Source organism: Nothobranchius furzeri, chromosome 9, assembly GCF_043380555.1.
Source record: "Nothobranchius furzeri strain GRZ-AD chromosome 9, NfurGRZ-RIMD1, whole genome shotgun sequence".
Lineage (NCBI taxonomy): Eukaryota > Metazoa > Chordata > Actinopteri > Cyprinodontiformes > Nothobranchiidae > Nothobranchius > Nothobranchius furzeri.
The window spans coordinates 24,806,824-24,821,341 of NC_091749.1; the positions used below are offsets into that span (position 1 = coordinate 24,806,824).

Sequence of the window (14,518 nt, forward strand, 5' to 3'; positions counted from 1 at the left end):
CCCCCTACTGCTGCTCTCCAGAGTGTTCTGCAGCATAATCAGCACGTTCTCTTTGAACTTGATAGTGTAATGATCTGGCTGGGGTTGTAAGCCAGGGCATTCTGGGTATTGTGTTATATGTGTTTCCTATCGTTCTGCTAGTTCCTATGTGCTGATTTGCGTGTTGTGTGAGTGTTATGTAAGCCACAGGGAAGGTGATGTGTGTTCTGTGGAGGGGTTGAATTAGCATGGTTAACTGACACCGTGACTCTGTGTGGTAGGAGCGTGATAGAGGTTCGTGTCTGTAGCATTACAAAGCATTGAAGAAAAAGCCCAATAAAGGTCCGCGTGAACCTCTACTGCCTCCTGCTGGTTGATTTGGGGACTATAACCCTGCCGCTGGGACGCTCATACTTGCTTGTCACCACATTCCACCCGGCCACCTCCGCAGACTCCGGCACTGGCCAAAATTGGAGACCCGGCCTTTAATTGAATACCGGCCTGTATTAGAGGATTTACGGTATTTTTAATAATCTTCTATGTAAACATTTTATTATTACCTTCTAGTTTTAATTTGTTTTACAGATTATTGTTACACGTGATTTTATGCTCGTTTAAACATTTATAAATGTGCTGCTTCTTTGTTTTTACATAGCCAGCCAGAATGGAGTTCACAGCCGCAGTGTGTCAGGTGACCCACGGGGACCATGATGAAAATTCATCTTCCAGAAGGTCCCAGAGCAGCGGCCGCACCCCCTGAAAAAACCAAGGTGTGAGGTGTCTGCTGTTGTTTCCAGCTTCCACCTCAGTGACGGTGCAAGCTCAGTGAACTGTTCAAGGTAAAAAAAAATTAAAACATTTCAGAATTTTTAACATATTAACAATTAAATAAGTATGTGATTACATCATGACGGAGGCTACTGATTCTGCCCCCGTGACACTTGGTGGTGACGTGTGAGCTGATTCACCTGGAAAACAACTTTTACATTAAATATTTTGTTTTTGCTATCAAAAGTAAATTAACTAATAACCTGCATTATTGCAGGACACTCAGCCAAATATGGACTCTACACCATGAGGCAGGCACACGTTAATAACTCTATAAGAGCACATAAGGTGAGCAACACCACATATTGTACACTGTCCTGAATTTGTTTTCTTTCTGCATCTCATTAGCCTGGCTGATCACCTGATAACTCCTGTCATCTGGTTATGACAGCATGAGGATGTCCTCACACACCTGTAACCTATCAGCTCATCTGGCAGAATAGAGAGAGAAGAGACAACACCACACCTCCTGTTCCTGGAAAGCCTTCAGCCATCCTTCGATGACTGAGAACCTCCATCAGCTCTGTCTCCTGTCTGCCTACAATTATTATAATAAATATTCTGTTTGACAAGTTTTTTGTGCTGCCAAATATCTCATATAGATTCCAGTTTTGATATTTTAATGGATATTTATAAATTACATTAATTGAATTATCACAATGCATGTTTAACTAGCTCTATTGTGATGAATTAAACTAGCACCTCACTGTTAAAAGCTCGTTTTAATTTCAAGCATGTTTAAGTATTTATGGACATGAACAAAAACAGGAAATATATAAATTGAGATTTATTTAATTAATATAACAAATAAGGAGGAAAGAGTCATTGAAAGGCACATTCTTCTGGAAGCTCCTGATCCTGATGGCACCAGCAGAGGAGACCACCTGCAGACACCAGAGACCAGCAGCAGACACCAGAGGACCTAGAACCAAGAGAGCAGCTGTTATCAGTAAATAAATAAATCAGGGCAGTTTTAGTGAGCTGAACACATTACAGAATAATTTTCTCATGGGGTATTTTCATAACTTTATGCAGCAGACTGTAACTTGAGCCCAGAGCTACCGGAGAGCTGCTATCCAGCACGTTTCAGTGGTTTTCCTGCTATAACAGGTTAGATTAGCTGTTAAGCAGCTCAGCTATTTGTTGCTGATTAAAACCAGGTGTGCTGAAGCAGATAAACCTCTAAAACATGCAGCATCCAGGGCCGTGGAGACAAACCCTGCAGCTAATCCAATACTATGGCTAACGGCTACTTACGTTCAGAGGTGGTTCTGTTGGGTCGGTTCTGGGAGTTACAGGCAACTCACAAGTTCACAACAATAAGGCTCAGGTCCGCTTGTCTCCTCCAAATAGACTTGGTCCATTTCTTCTCGAGTGTCTGGGTAAGGAGGGGGAGAAACATCCTCCACTTCTAATAACTGCATAGAGTGAAGGGAGCTAGCATCGTCTAGTTAGCCATCGTCTTCGTCACTGCCGCGGCTCCGCCCTCTCGGTCCTCCAGGCAACGCCTACTAATGTTGCATTTTTTAAAATTGATACGTGGGTAGAGAAGGACTCCGAGGCTCAATTGACCCGCTCTTTAAATAAACAAGCGCGTGTACACACACAGGTGCTCACATGGTGCTCTCAAAAGTATGGGTTTGGGCACGTTAAACACAGGTCTTAAGACTATGGTGGGCACTTAATGCGTTGTGATTTATTATCGTGATTCTTCAGTTAAGCAATATTGATTATATATATATATTTTTTTTCTTTTCATCAAGTTGACGCAGTGATAGGTAGATCTTGTTGTATTGTTGTTGTGTCCCTTTTTTTGTGTCCCTTTGTTTTTTTTTTTGTCCTTTTTTTCTGCAGGTCTAGAAGCAGACTCTTGTTCATTTTTGTTTATTTTTGTGGACCCCCCCCCCCCCCTCTCCACCTTTTCTTTTCCTTTCTCTTTCACCTCTGTATCCGTGTCTGATCGGAATTACAAAGCATTCAACAACAATAACAATAAAGTTTTAAGTATCAGGCGTGACATTAAAAGCAAACGCTTTGATGCTCCACCTGAGAATAAATCTGTAAGGCTTGTCACCAGCATTCAGACATCAATTCTGCTTGCTTCACAGCCAGACAGGACACGTTAATAAAAAAATAAAATAAAAATAAAAAAAAGAGATAGAGGAATATTGTAAATTAGAAATATCTTGAGTACGAGCCAAGTTTTGTAATAGGAACAAATTCACTCATATAATTTGCATTTTATGACGCCATGATGTGGCAGCCATATTGAATTGCATCACATTTGCAGTTTTTTTTATGTTTTTGACTTATTTTCTTAGTGTTGTTATTGTTTATGATACATATATACATATTCCTATGTAGAAATATATAACTTTGTATGTATATATATATATATATATATATATATATATATATATATATATATATATATATAATATTTATTACTTTATTGGTATTTTGTTATGTTTACTGCGTATCTATCAAGAACGCTGTTTTTGGTGCTTCAGTGTCAAACACATTTCACTCATGCCTTCTTTGGTTTATTTTGTTTATAATTTATAACTGTTATACATACATATATATATATATAATCCTCAATCTCAGGCATTTCCACAAGCCCCATGCAGAACTGAATGGCAATGAACGCTTTCATTTCTGGGACAGTTACATCGTACCAGTCATTATATCTGGAGCTAGATTTCAGTTCCTCCCTCTCTAAATACTGGTGAGCATATCGGTTAGTTTCAGTTTTGATGATGGTCCAGAATTCCTCATCCAAGATAACTGACAGAAAAACAATGTGTTCTGAATTTGACAGATCCCTGTCTCCACAGTATCCAACTGGCTCATCAAAATGCTTGAACCACTTGGAATACTGTTCCTCTTCTCCCAAACTAACCCAGCCATCTTCATTACCATTGTCACTGAGGCTGTGTTGGGCCACCCCCCTGCTAGCAGTGATTATTTTTCCCGCTGTCCCTCCCCCTCCTGCTGCAATTCCCACGGTTTACACCCCCGGGGCTGAATGGATCACCAGCAGAATTTTCAGCAGCCCATCGCCGCCCACTCCCCCACCCCCCCGGCACGGACCCCGTACAAGCTGCTCAAGACCCCCCCACCCCCACCCCCACCCCCACCCCCCCACCCCCACCCCCCCACCCCCCGCCAACTGTCTTACCCCGACCCAGAGGTTTCTCCCCCTCCGGCTCCAATTCCCGCGGAGTACACCCCCGGGGCTGAATCAATCACCAGTGGAGTTTTCACCGGCCCGATCACCTTCCCCGGCACGGTGGAGTGAAGGATCAGACCCAGTACAGCTGCTCCAGCCCCCCTGCTACATCTCTTTCCTGACCACGGACACGGTGACGCTGAACATCTGACAAGGTATGGGCTGCTTGTGTAACCGCGCCGTCAGACTCCCTGTTGCTGCGCGCTGAAGTCACGCTTTCCGTCTCGCTAGAAAACCGCAGATCATCCTCGGGAAGGAAATATTCTTCATCCGAATACGAATCTGCCAGTACTACACGAAGAGCTTCGTCAGCACAACCACTCGCTCGCTCTCACTTGCTCTGACAACCCTCTCTGCGACTGGTGGGCGGGGTTCAAGGGCTAAATACTCCATAAATTTGAATAGTAACACACCTACAAATGCTGCTTGGATTGAAGTTACAGGTGTCTGCCACCCCGCAGTGTAACATATTAACTGCATGAGGGCTCATTTCTGCTGCTGTGGCTTATTAAATCCAACATTGGTGCTTGTCGCAATTCTGCAACTTTGGCACTTAAAGGGTTAAAAGTTTTGCCGTCCGACCCGCAAGGCATCTTGGGAAATGTAATCCATTGGAGGATACACCGGACCCTAACTTCTTGCAGGCAAAAAGAAGGCCGGATTCGTCGACCGCATTTGAAGGAGTCTTCGAATTGGGACAGGCCTAGTCGCAGCGCTGTGACGTAACTGGCCGACGAATCCGGCCGACAAAGGATGCAGACCCTGAATTGAGACACAGCCATTGTCTCTTTCAACAGAAGCTAACCACTAGCATTTGCATCTCAAGCACATAGCTGACACTTTTGCTGGGTTGTTAATTTGTGGAGGTAAAACATTCATGTCCCCGAGCAAACAGTGGTAGAGACACATTGCTTTTATCCAACACATATGCATCAAAGTTTGAATGACCTCTTGAAGGGGCTTTGAAGGTCAAGAGGTCATCTGTATCTGTGTTTCCCATCAGCTCCAAAGGAATTTTGTTTTTGCAGTAGGTTGCTGAGCTAAGGAACAAGAACTATTTATCAAAGCCAAGACCAGTTGATTTTGGAAACAAGTAGAGCAAAGTAATATGAAGTCAAGTCAATCTGACCAGCGGTATGGTTTCTCAAGTCAATGTTCACGTGTTGGTTTTTCCAAGGTCTGCAAAGGAATTGTTTGTGCACTTTATTCCGAGCAAAGCTAAAGTCCATCTGATTATGTAAACTTTTTATCAGAAAAGCTAACGACCAGTGGTCCAGACTTTTAAATACAACTGCCAAGTTAACAAAGTCAAATCTGTTATCAGGTGGAAAAGTCCAACATAATGTCAAAGACTTGGCACTCTCGTTATGCAGTTTTACGTCCCTCGGCTTCGCTAGGAGCACGATGTGATTAAGGGAGTAAAGATGATTTTGTACTGGAAATGAAACAAACACTTTTATAGTTCTATATAGGATATTTATTAACACAAACAGCACTCTGGGCTGAAAAGGAAACAAAAAGGTCTTCCACGACGGGGTATTAATAAACAAAAGAGGTTTCTAATAAAGAAAACGATATCTAATAATAAACTAAAGTCGCAGCACATAGGCTGGAATAAGGCTAAACGGTAAACACAAAACTGCACCAAAAGGGTGAGCAAAGTCTCTCTGTAACGAGGACACACAAACTACTATTAATAGTACCAAAACTCAAAATACCACTCAGGTTGCAAAACAAATGAAAATACCACTCAGGTAGCAAATCGAAGAAATACCACTCAGGTAGCGAACAAAGACTTTAACGTCTAGGAGGCGAGGAGAGCTAGAGAGGAGAGCAAACACCTCCGTGCCAACACCCATCTGCACATCTCTCTCAGAATGATAGGACGCCCTCCCTTTTAACAGGGAGGCATAAACGAACTAACTGCCTGCAGCCGTGCAGGCAGCGGACCGAGGGCCTCTTGTGGCCAAAAGGAGATGGTGCACGTCACATGCAGTCTTGTTTGAACCACAAACTTCCCTGTTTAAAATGTTATGTAAGGGTGAGCACGCCTTGTACACCCCTTGTACCTATGACAGGACTGCATAAAAGCGAGCCTCGGTTCTGGTTCAGGGTCTTTGGTCTAAATGGCTGTATATTGTGAGCAGTTTCAAATTCATTAAAGACCCACGCTGTCAAATGGTGAACCCGTCTCCAACTCTTTTATTAGACCACAAAACCCTCTACACTCTTCATGGTTTTTGGGCTTTTTGAGCTCTGAGTTCTACCTGCAAGACATTTTGATTAAACAAGTAATCCACACCTTTAAGCATCAGAGGTCATGAGCCTAAAGCCTGGGCTACGCTGTGCATTTTTGGGGTATCTAAGACAAATGTCTTGTTGTGAACAGAATCCTGACAAAATATGATTTGCTGGTTTACGACCTTCCAGTGTGACAAAACCCAGCAGCAGTTTATTGAGCCTACTCATGTCTAAATCCAGCCCACAACAGTCTGCGAGCAATGCCAGAAGATCTAACCAAGATAGTCCATCCATCCATCCATCCATCCTCTACAGCTTATCAGTTGTCAGGTTGCAGGAGCAACAGCCTAAGTCAAGCGGCCCAAACTTCCCTCTCCCCAGCCACTTGAGCCAGCTCTTCTGGGATAATCCCAAGGCGTTCCCTGGCCAGCCGAGAGACATAGTCCCTCCAGCGTGTCCCGGGTCTCCCTTTAGGGTTCCTCCTGGTTGGACGTGCCTGAAAACCTCACCAGGGAGGCATCCAGGAGGCATCAAAATAAGATACCCAAGCCACCTCAACTGGCTCCTCTCGATGTGGAGGAGCAGCGGGTCTACTCCAAGCCCCTCCCAGATGACCGAGCTTCTCATCCTATTTCTAAGGAAGAGCCCAGCGACTCTGCAAAGAAAACTCATTTCGCCCACTTGTATCCGTAATCTCATCGTTTCGGTCACTACCCAAAGCTTGTAACCGTAGGTGAGGGGACGTAAATTGACCGGTAAATCAAGAGCTTTGCTTCCGGCTCAGCTCTCTCTTCACCACAACAGACTGGTACAACGCCCGCATCACTGCAGATGCAGCACCAATCAGCCTATCAATCTTGCGCTTCATCTTTCCCTCACTCATTAACAAGACCCTGAGATACTTAAACTCCTTCACTTGGGGCAGGACCTCGTCCCTGACCCGGAGAAGGTATTCTATCCTTTGACGACTCAAGACCATGGTCTTGGATTTTGAGGAGCTGATTCTCATCCCAGCTACTTCACACTCAGCTGTGAACCACTCCAGTGAGAGAGATCAAGTTCTCATGAAGCCAGCAGGACCACATCTTCAGCAAAAAGCAGAGACCCAACCCTTAGGCCACCAAAATGGATCCCCTCCACACCTTGGCTGAACCTTGTCTAGAAATCTTGTCCATAAAGGTTAGGAACAGAATCAAAGACAAAGGGCAGCCTTGGTGGAGTCCAACTCTCACCGGGAATGAGCCCGACTTACTGCCGGCAATGCGGACCAAGCTCAGGCACCGGTCATGAGGGCCTAACAGTATTGTTGTCCAAACATGGATGGACAATGTAATTCGTTACGTTCCACTTCTGGTTTTAGTTCAAACAGTTGATTGAAAAGTATCAATAATCTTGTTCAAATAAAAATGTTATGTTACAAAATTGTACTCAGTACAAATGTAATCGTGAAGTCTCCGTCATCTTCAATGACCAAAGAAGTTCTCATTTCAAATACCAAATCTCCCAGTATCATTGTTGAATGTGTGTCTTCTTTTCCTGAGTTTTGTGACCTCTATGGTTGATTTCACACTTTCTCTAAACCAGGCTAATGTTCATGATTTTCAATGATGTTCTATATAGACTGGAAACCACATTACCTGGGCCTCATGTGCTGCATTCGGCTCAGACCCAGAGACCTGTATCACTACAGCCTCTGGGCTCCATTTCCTGTTGGCACAGAGTGTGTGTGATGAATCAAAAAAAACTGAAATTCCATTTGGAATGTAATATAATGTGATGCAGGTGGTCATTCTTCTGTTAACTCATGCTTTTATCAAAAGAGGTGTGAATGTTTTGTTTCAGCACAATAGAAAAGACGACGAGAAGGTGAAGAAAAAATGGCTGTTCCTGATTTCCTGGTGAATAAAGGCTTATATTGTTCGCCAGAGGTGATGTGATTTGTTTCTGAAGATGTAAGTATCACAGACGCTTTGAGGTTTGAACAGAAGATTTAGTAGTCGTTTATCTAATGGGAGCTTAAAGAGTTGTCTCAACCACAAACCCAAATCCCGTGGTTGTGTAGTTCAACAATAAGAAGAACTAGTTTTGGGTTTAGTGACTGTGTTTTCACGCAATGATAGTTTGAATGACTTTGTTCGATTCATAAAAGAATGCTGAAAATTTTGAAAAAAATAAATGAATCTGTCAAAATGTCTGAAATGTCATATCCCAACTTCCCCCTCTCTTTGTTTACTGGGACAGTTGCACAATGTCCCGATTGCAACATCTTTGGTTCACGTGGTTCTGACTGCCATATGCATCGCTAAGAAAACTATCCTCTTGAATTGGAAAAATAGAGAAAGTCTCTGCATTAACCAGTATAGAAATCTTTTGTTAGATCATATTGCACTTGATATAGCCTCTGCTTCCACTTCAGATGAATCTCTCTGGGCTCCTTTGATCGGTTCCATCACATAGCGAGGGTGGGGGGCCATTGATGTTGTCCTGCGGGATGGTGTGGGTGGGGGGGTGTGGGGTCTGAGTTTGGAGTATCCGGATGTTCCCTGGAGGTGGGTTCACTGGGGGTGTCTGGGACTGGGGGGCCGTTGCCCCCCTCTGGAGGTGCTTGGGTTGCCTCGGGGGGTGGACTGCTGGCGGTTGTGAGTGGGGCCCCTTGGGGATCTTGGCGGCGGCCATGGGTCACTGCCTGGCGGCTGCAATGTCCCTGGGCGGGTCTGGGTGGGGGCCTGGGGGCTCGGGGTTTGGGGGGTGGCTGGCCCCGTGTGGGGATCTGGGCGGGGCCTTGGGGGTCAGGTCCTGACATGTATGCTGCCGGGAAGAAGGCAGGAACACTCAGCAGAGCCTGGCCCGGGTTCGGGGGCATCAGGTAGACCTTGGCTCCTCTGCCGTTCCATCACAGGGGAGGGGGAGGTCCAGGACGGGGAGGACCAAACCTTACCTGGATGTCCCATGTCTTATATATTCTGGAAGTTGTGCAAATGCAGGGGTGGGCATAGATATTCTGCTGGGATGGGGCTGGGTTGGTGCCCTCGGACTCCGTGAGGCTCTGTAATGCGGCTGCTTTGGGCCCTGGCAGGATGGGCTGGGGTCTCCATGCCCTGGGTGGCAGTTTGACAACAGAGGTGCCTGTTGGGGCCAGTAGGGGAGCTGGCTCCCTGGAGGGCTAAGCCCAACCAGCCATTCCTCCCCATCTCCGCATATTTCTCTCCTCCTGCTCCCTCACATCATCACACAAACATAAACATAGGACCTTGGGGGGTGGGCAAGTCAGGGAGTGCGGGTATGGACCCCATTTCCGCATTCCTGTGGCAACCTGCCCCCCAATTTTATTTGCACCTTATACACTTCCACTGACGACATTCCACACAAACACACACTTAGGGCCTTGGGAGTGAGCACATTCAACGGCATTTGGCAGGGGGATATTTCAGCCTCCTCCCGAGTGCCGGTGCCCACTTCCAATTTTAAACTGCACTTAGACACTGATGGCTGAGGGTGTAAGTGGGGTGGTGCGGTGGCATCAGCTGGCATATGCTGGATGATGCCCGCACTGCCCACTCACCACAGCCATGGAATACACCTCATGATCACACAACACTATATTGGAGCAGGTGGAGGGAGACTAGGGGTCTTAGCCACCTCTGTTGTTGCTAGGCTTCCTGGGGCTGGAGGCTAGGAGGGAGATCTGGCCGTCTGGTTGGGGTCTGGGGTGGTGGGTTGCTGTGCTCAGCGTTGGGCGGGGGAGCCTGCTCATAAGCACCCCAGCAGAAAGGGTCAAACTCTGGTTACCGGTGATGGTTGTACCCCATGTGCAGCAGTACCGGGACCAGAGTTAATAGGGTGTGTATGGGGAGCATGAGTGAGTGTCCGGCGTGCATTTTTGTAAGTCTTGGGTTGTATGCGCATGTGTGAGCATGAGGGAGGGAGTGTGTGACTGTGTTTGTGTATGAATGTATATGTCAGGTGGGGCCTTTGGGTCCTCCCCTCTCCTGGAACTTCTCTTGATGATATAGATCTTTGTCCCCCCTCCCCCTGCCACACCTGGTGTGGGGGCTTGTGCCATGGTCTGCCTGAGTGTTCGTGGCAACCGGGTCTGGGGGTTTAAGATTTTGGCATCTGCCTGATAGATCCCGGTGGCTGCCTGGTGGGGTATGGGTCCCTGGGCTCTGCTGGGTCCCCGGCGGGGGTGGTCGCCCCTGGGTCCCGGGTCGCTGGGTCCCGGGCTCGGCCGGCTAGGGGGTGGGAGGCTGCGGGCGGGCCTGTGGGCTTGCCGCTGATATCTCCAGGGACTCTGCCGGCTGCTGGTTGTGGCCCCCCGGGGCGATCCTCTGTGCCTCTCGAGGGGGGCGGGGGCCTTTCTGGTTGCAGTCTCCTTGGGGTTCCTGCATTCTGGGGCAGCGCCTGGATCTCTGGGACTTGGAGCTCCCCCCGTCTCCTGCGCATCTTTGGGGGGCGGATCTGTGGTCCCTCACACTCTCTGTTGGACGCTCCTATAGAGAAACCTTAAATAAACAAGCGCGTGTACACACACAGGTGCTCACATGGTGCTCTCAAAAGTATGGGTTTGGGCACGTTCAACACAGATCTTAAGACTATGGGGGCACTTAATGCATTGTGATTTATTATCGTGATTCTTCAGTTAAGCAATGTTGGTTATATGTATATATATATATATATATATATATATATGTATATAGTTTTTTTTGTTTGTTTTTTTTTCATCAAGTTGACGCAGTGATAGGTAGATCTTGTTGTATTGTTGTTGTGTCCCTTTTTTGTGTCCTTTTGCTTTTTTTTTTGTCTTTTTCTGCAGGTTTAGAAGCAGACTCTTGTTCATTGTTTATTTTTGTGGAACCCCCCCTCCTCCTCTCTCTCCACCTTTTCTCTTCCTTTCTCTTTCACCTCTGTCTCCGTGTCTGGTCGGAATTACAAAGCATTCAACAACAATAACAATAAAGTTTTAAGTATCAGGCGTGACATTAAAAGCAAACGCTTTGATGCTCCACCTGAGAATAAATCTGTAAGGCTTGTCACCAGCATTCAGACATCAATTCTGCTTGCTTCACAGCCAGACAGGACATGGTAAAAAAATATATATAAATAAATAAATAAATGAAGCATTTAACTGTTAGTGGTGATGCTTACAGCAGTGAATTAACCCAGATATCCATGTAAACACCATTTTTTTACCTGTCCTGTCCTGGCAGTTGAAGCCGATAGAATGGTTGATCCAGAAGCCAAAACATGCCAGAGCAGTTTTACTCTACAGCAAGAGGGATGTGGAATATTCCTCCTGTTGCTCAGTAGCCTTTATTATGTTTGTGACATGATAGACCACATTCACTTATGCACCGAGTGGACAGGCAAGGATAAAACACACATACAATACAAACAGGAAAGGAGAGGGAGGGGAGATTGGATGCACAACAGTAAACAACAATAAACAACAGACACATACAGGACACAACGGTGAGGTCACCATAATAAAAAATATATAGGGGTAAATGGAATAGGAACAGTATTGTTCATATTTGTAGTACCATGTACTGTGTGTGTGTGTGTGTGTGTGTGTGTGTGTGTGTGTGTGTGTGTGTGTGTGTGTGTGGTGTGTGTGTGTGTGTGTGTGTGTGTGTGTGTGTGTGTGTGTGTGTGTGTGTGTGTGTGTGTGTGTGTGTGCGTGTGTGTGAGACACAGCTGATCAATTGAGGTCACAACATCACAGGAGAATTGCAACACCACGCAGGATTTCAGAAGTCCTCACAAAAACAAGCAAGGAGAAAGGAAGCTGCATGTACTCAAGATGTCTGTGGTGTATTTTCTGTTCGTTTACATTAGGGCTTTAACAGGAAATGACGTATTGCAAGTGGCTAATTTAGAAAGTTTCCGGATGTATTACACTGATTTCACGTTTGACTTCCTGTCTGGCCCAATCTGAACTGCGGCGTGTGACGTGTTTTGGAAGCGTAGCGTGTAAAAAATAGACTCGAAAGATAATGATAGCATTCCTTTGCTTTAGGAGCGCATCCAAAATGATACGTTTTGCTGTCGGTGGAAAGGAACCCGTCCACTATGATGGTGGATAATTGCAGCGTAGTATGTTTAGCAGCTGTTTTGTGATGCTTTCACATCCAGAGGGAAGAAGGCGTCAGACATATGCTGCATTTCTTTTCATCACACCCATCCTTTAGTGTATTTGACTCCTTAGTGTGTGTACACACTCTGGGCTTAATTTGTGTTAGTCATAATCTCTTTGATCACCAATGGTCACAAGGACAGCTATCCTGCATGTTTTAGATGTTTCTCTGCTCAGGCACACCTGTGTTGGAGAAGAGCTAAAACCTGTGGCCCTTGAGGATCGGACTTCCCCCCCCCCCCCCCCCCCCTGATTTTGTCCTTTCTCTCTTTCCAACATTCCACCTTCTAATGAATAAATCAGGTGATGTAACCAATTAAACCATATGTGCTGCATCAGAAAAACCTCTGAAACCTGGATCGTATGGGCCATTCCCATCTGTACCGGGTCGGCCCGGGCCGGACAGCGTAGGTTGTTTACATATCTGGGTGGCCTGGTATTTTTCCGGGCCAACCAAGGCTCATTCTCAGCCCTCTTCTCGAGGGGGTCTGCTTCAGGCTGATCAGGGCCAACACACCCACTGCTGACAGCAAATTCACACCTTCCATTAGAGCAAGCCTCTGATTGGAGGGTAGAATCAGCCCACATGGGCTTAAGGCAAGGATGTGTGGAATCAACCGGGCCAGGCTGGGGCTGACTGGGGCTACCTGGCCCGGGCCGACCCGGTACAGATGGGAATGGCCCAATAGTGACCCTTGAGTACCAGGAGATGGTGACCTCTGATGTATGTGTTCAGCTGTTTTGATTTTATCCTGCCTGTCTCCTCTTGTGTGCTTCCGTTTGAGTTATTTTCCACCACTGATGTCAGCATGTAAAGGTTCTAGTCCTCAGAAAATGAAGTTACACATTTAAAACAAATGCTTTGTGAATTTGTTCACATTTTAGACGTGCTTCACTTGCTGCAGCTTGAAGCGTTGACCAGTTATGAAGGATAAAGCTTCTGTTGAACACGTCAACATAAAAGTTTGTGAGCATCAAGTTTGTGTCTTTTTGTTCATATCAGACCAACCAACAATTATTGTCATCACCAAAGTCCGTGCTGTTATAACGACTAATTAAAATGGGCCTGTTGTCGCTCCAGTGGCCTCTTAAAGTGGTGTTAAAGTGGATCAGACATCAGTAAAATGACTCTGGTGATTAGGCTGTCACTGAATTTTGCTGTTTTTTATGGTTTGTTCTACAGCGTGTGACTACACACGGCCCTTGTGATGTGGCATGGCACTGCATGCTAGATAAAGTTATAATACATCATAAAGATGGATAAAACATGCTGATCAGCTTAAACAGTTGCAGTGGGCAGAATTAATAAACTATGGTCTTCAACCCTTTTTTTTTTTTTCCACCAGACAAGCAAGCCTTGCAAAACACACGAAACCCACTTTGCAGCAAGCTGGTCCATGTTTTGGATGCATCCCAGAAGCGTAGGGACGCATTTCAAGTCAGTTTTTATGCTCTACGCATCCAGAACACGACAAAATCTGCAGTTCAGATGAGGTCAGATGGTAGGTCGAACACAAAAATATGGGACTGACTACTACTAGAGTAAAAAGAATGATAGCAAAATAATGTTATGAAGGAGGGTTCATGGAAATAATCCACATAAACTGGGATGATTATCATAAAAATGAAACAAATGGATAACAAAGCAGCTGATGCCCTCTGCATTACTGAAAAGTGAAAAAGAGTAAAGTAGAAGTATAGTTAGTACATGAAATAAATCCAATAAAATTAGTAAGTTATTTATTTAAGTGTGTAAATGTGATTTATTAATTTAATCAATTTTTTCGTTTTGAAGTTTTTTTCATACCCTCCCATTAAAAGAAAAGCACAGTTGTCGCTGGCAGATGTTTTTATTGACAAAAGTAATAGTACATCTAAAATCATGGAATTACTTTCAAACTGTAGTTCAGCAGAAATATTCTAAAAACATCCATGATCCATAATCTAATATTCTGTTGAGCAGCACTTTGAGGAGACCAACACAGCCAAATGATTTCTGAGATGCAGATGTCTGCACCTGTTGGCAGGTGTTTTAACTTCAGCTGGTTTCTAACTTTTCTGGGACACATTTGTTTATATGTGTTTATTTCGAGGCTCGACAACAG

The 14,518-nt window shown here is 45.3% G+C and overlaps 2 long non-coding RNA genes across 2 annotated transcripts in view; both read left to right on the forward strand.

Annotated features, from left to right (window-relative positions):
- Positions 1 to 791: 791 nt before the first annotated feature.
- LOC129153259 (uncharacterized) overlaps positions 792 to 14,518 on the forward strand; it is a 197,043-nt gene continuing 183,316 nt past the window's right edge. The window contains exon 1 of the long non-coding RNA XR_011521566.1: positions 792 to 818. This is a non-coding gene — a long non-coding RNA (uncharacterized lncRNA). The remainder of the gene's footprint in view (positions 819 to 14,518) is intronic.
- Positions 1,021 to 1,382, forward strand: LOC139071747 (uncharacterized). The gene is made up of 2 exons (XR_011521565.1): positions 1,021 to 1,095; positions 1,156 to 1,382. It is a non-coding gene; the product is annotated as an uncharacterized lncRNA (long non-coding RNA).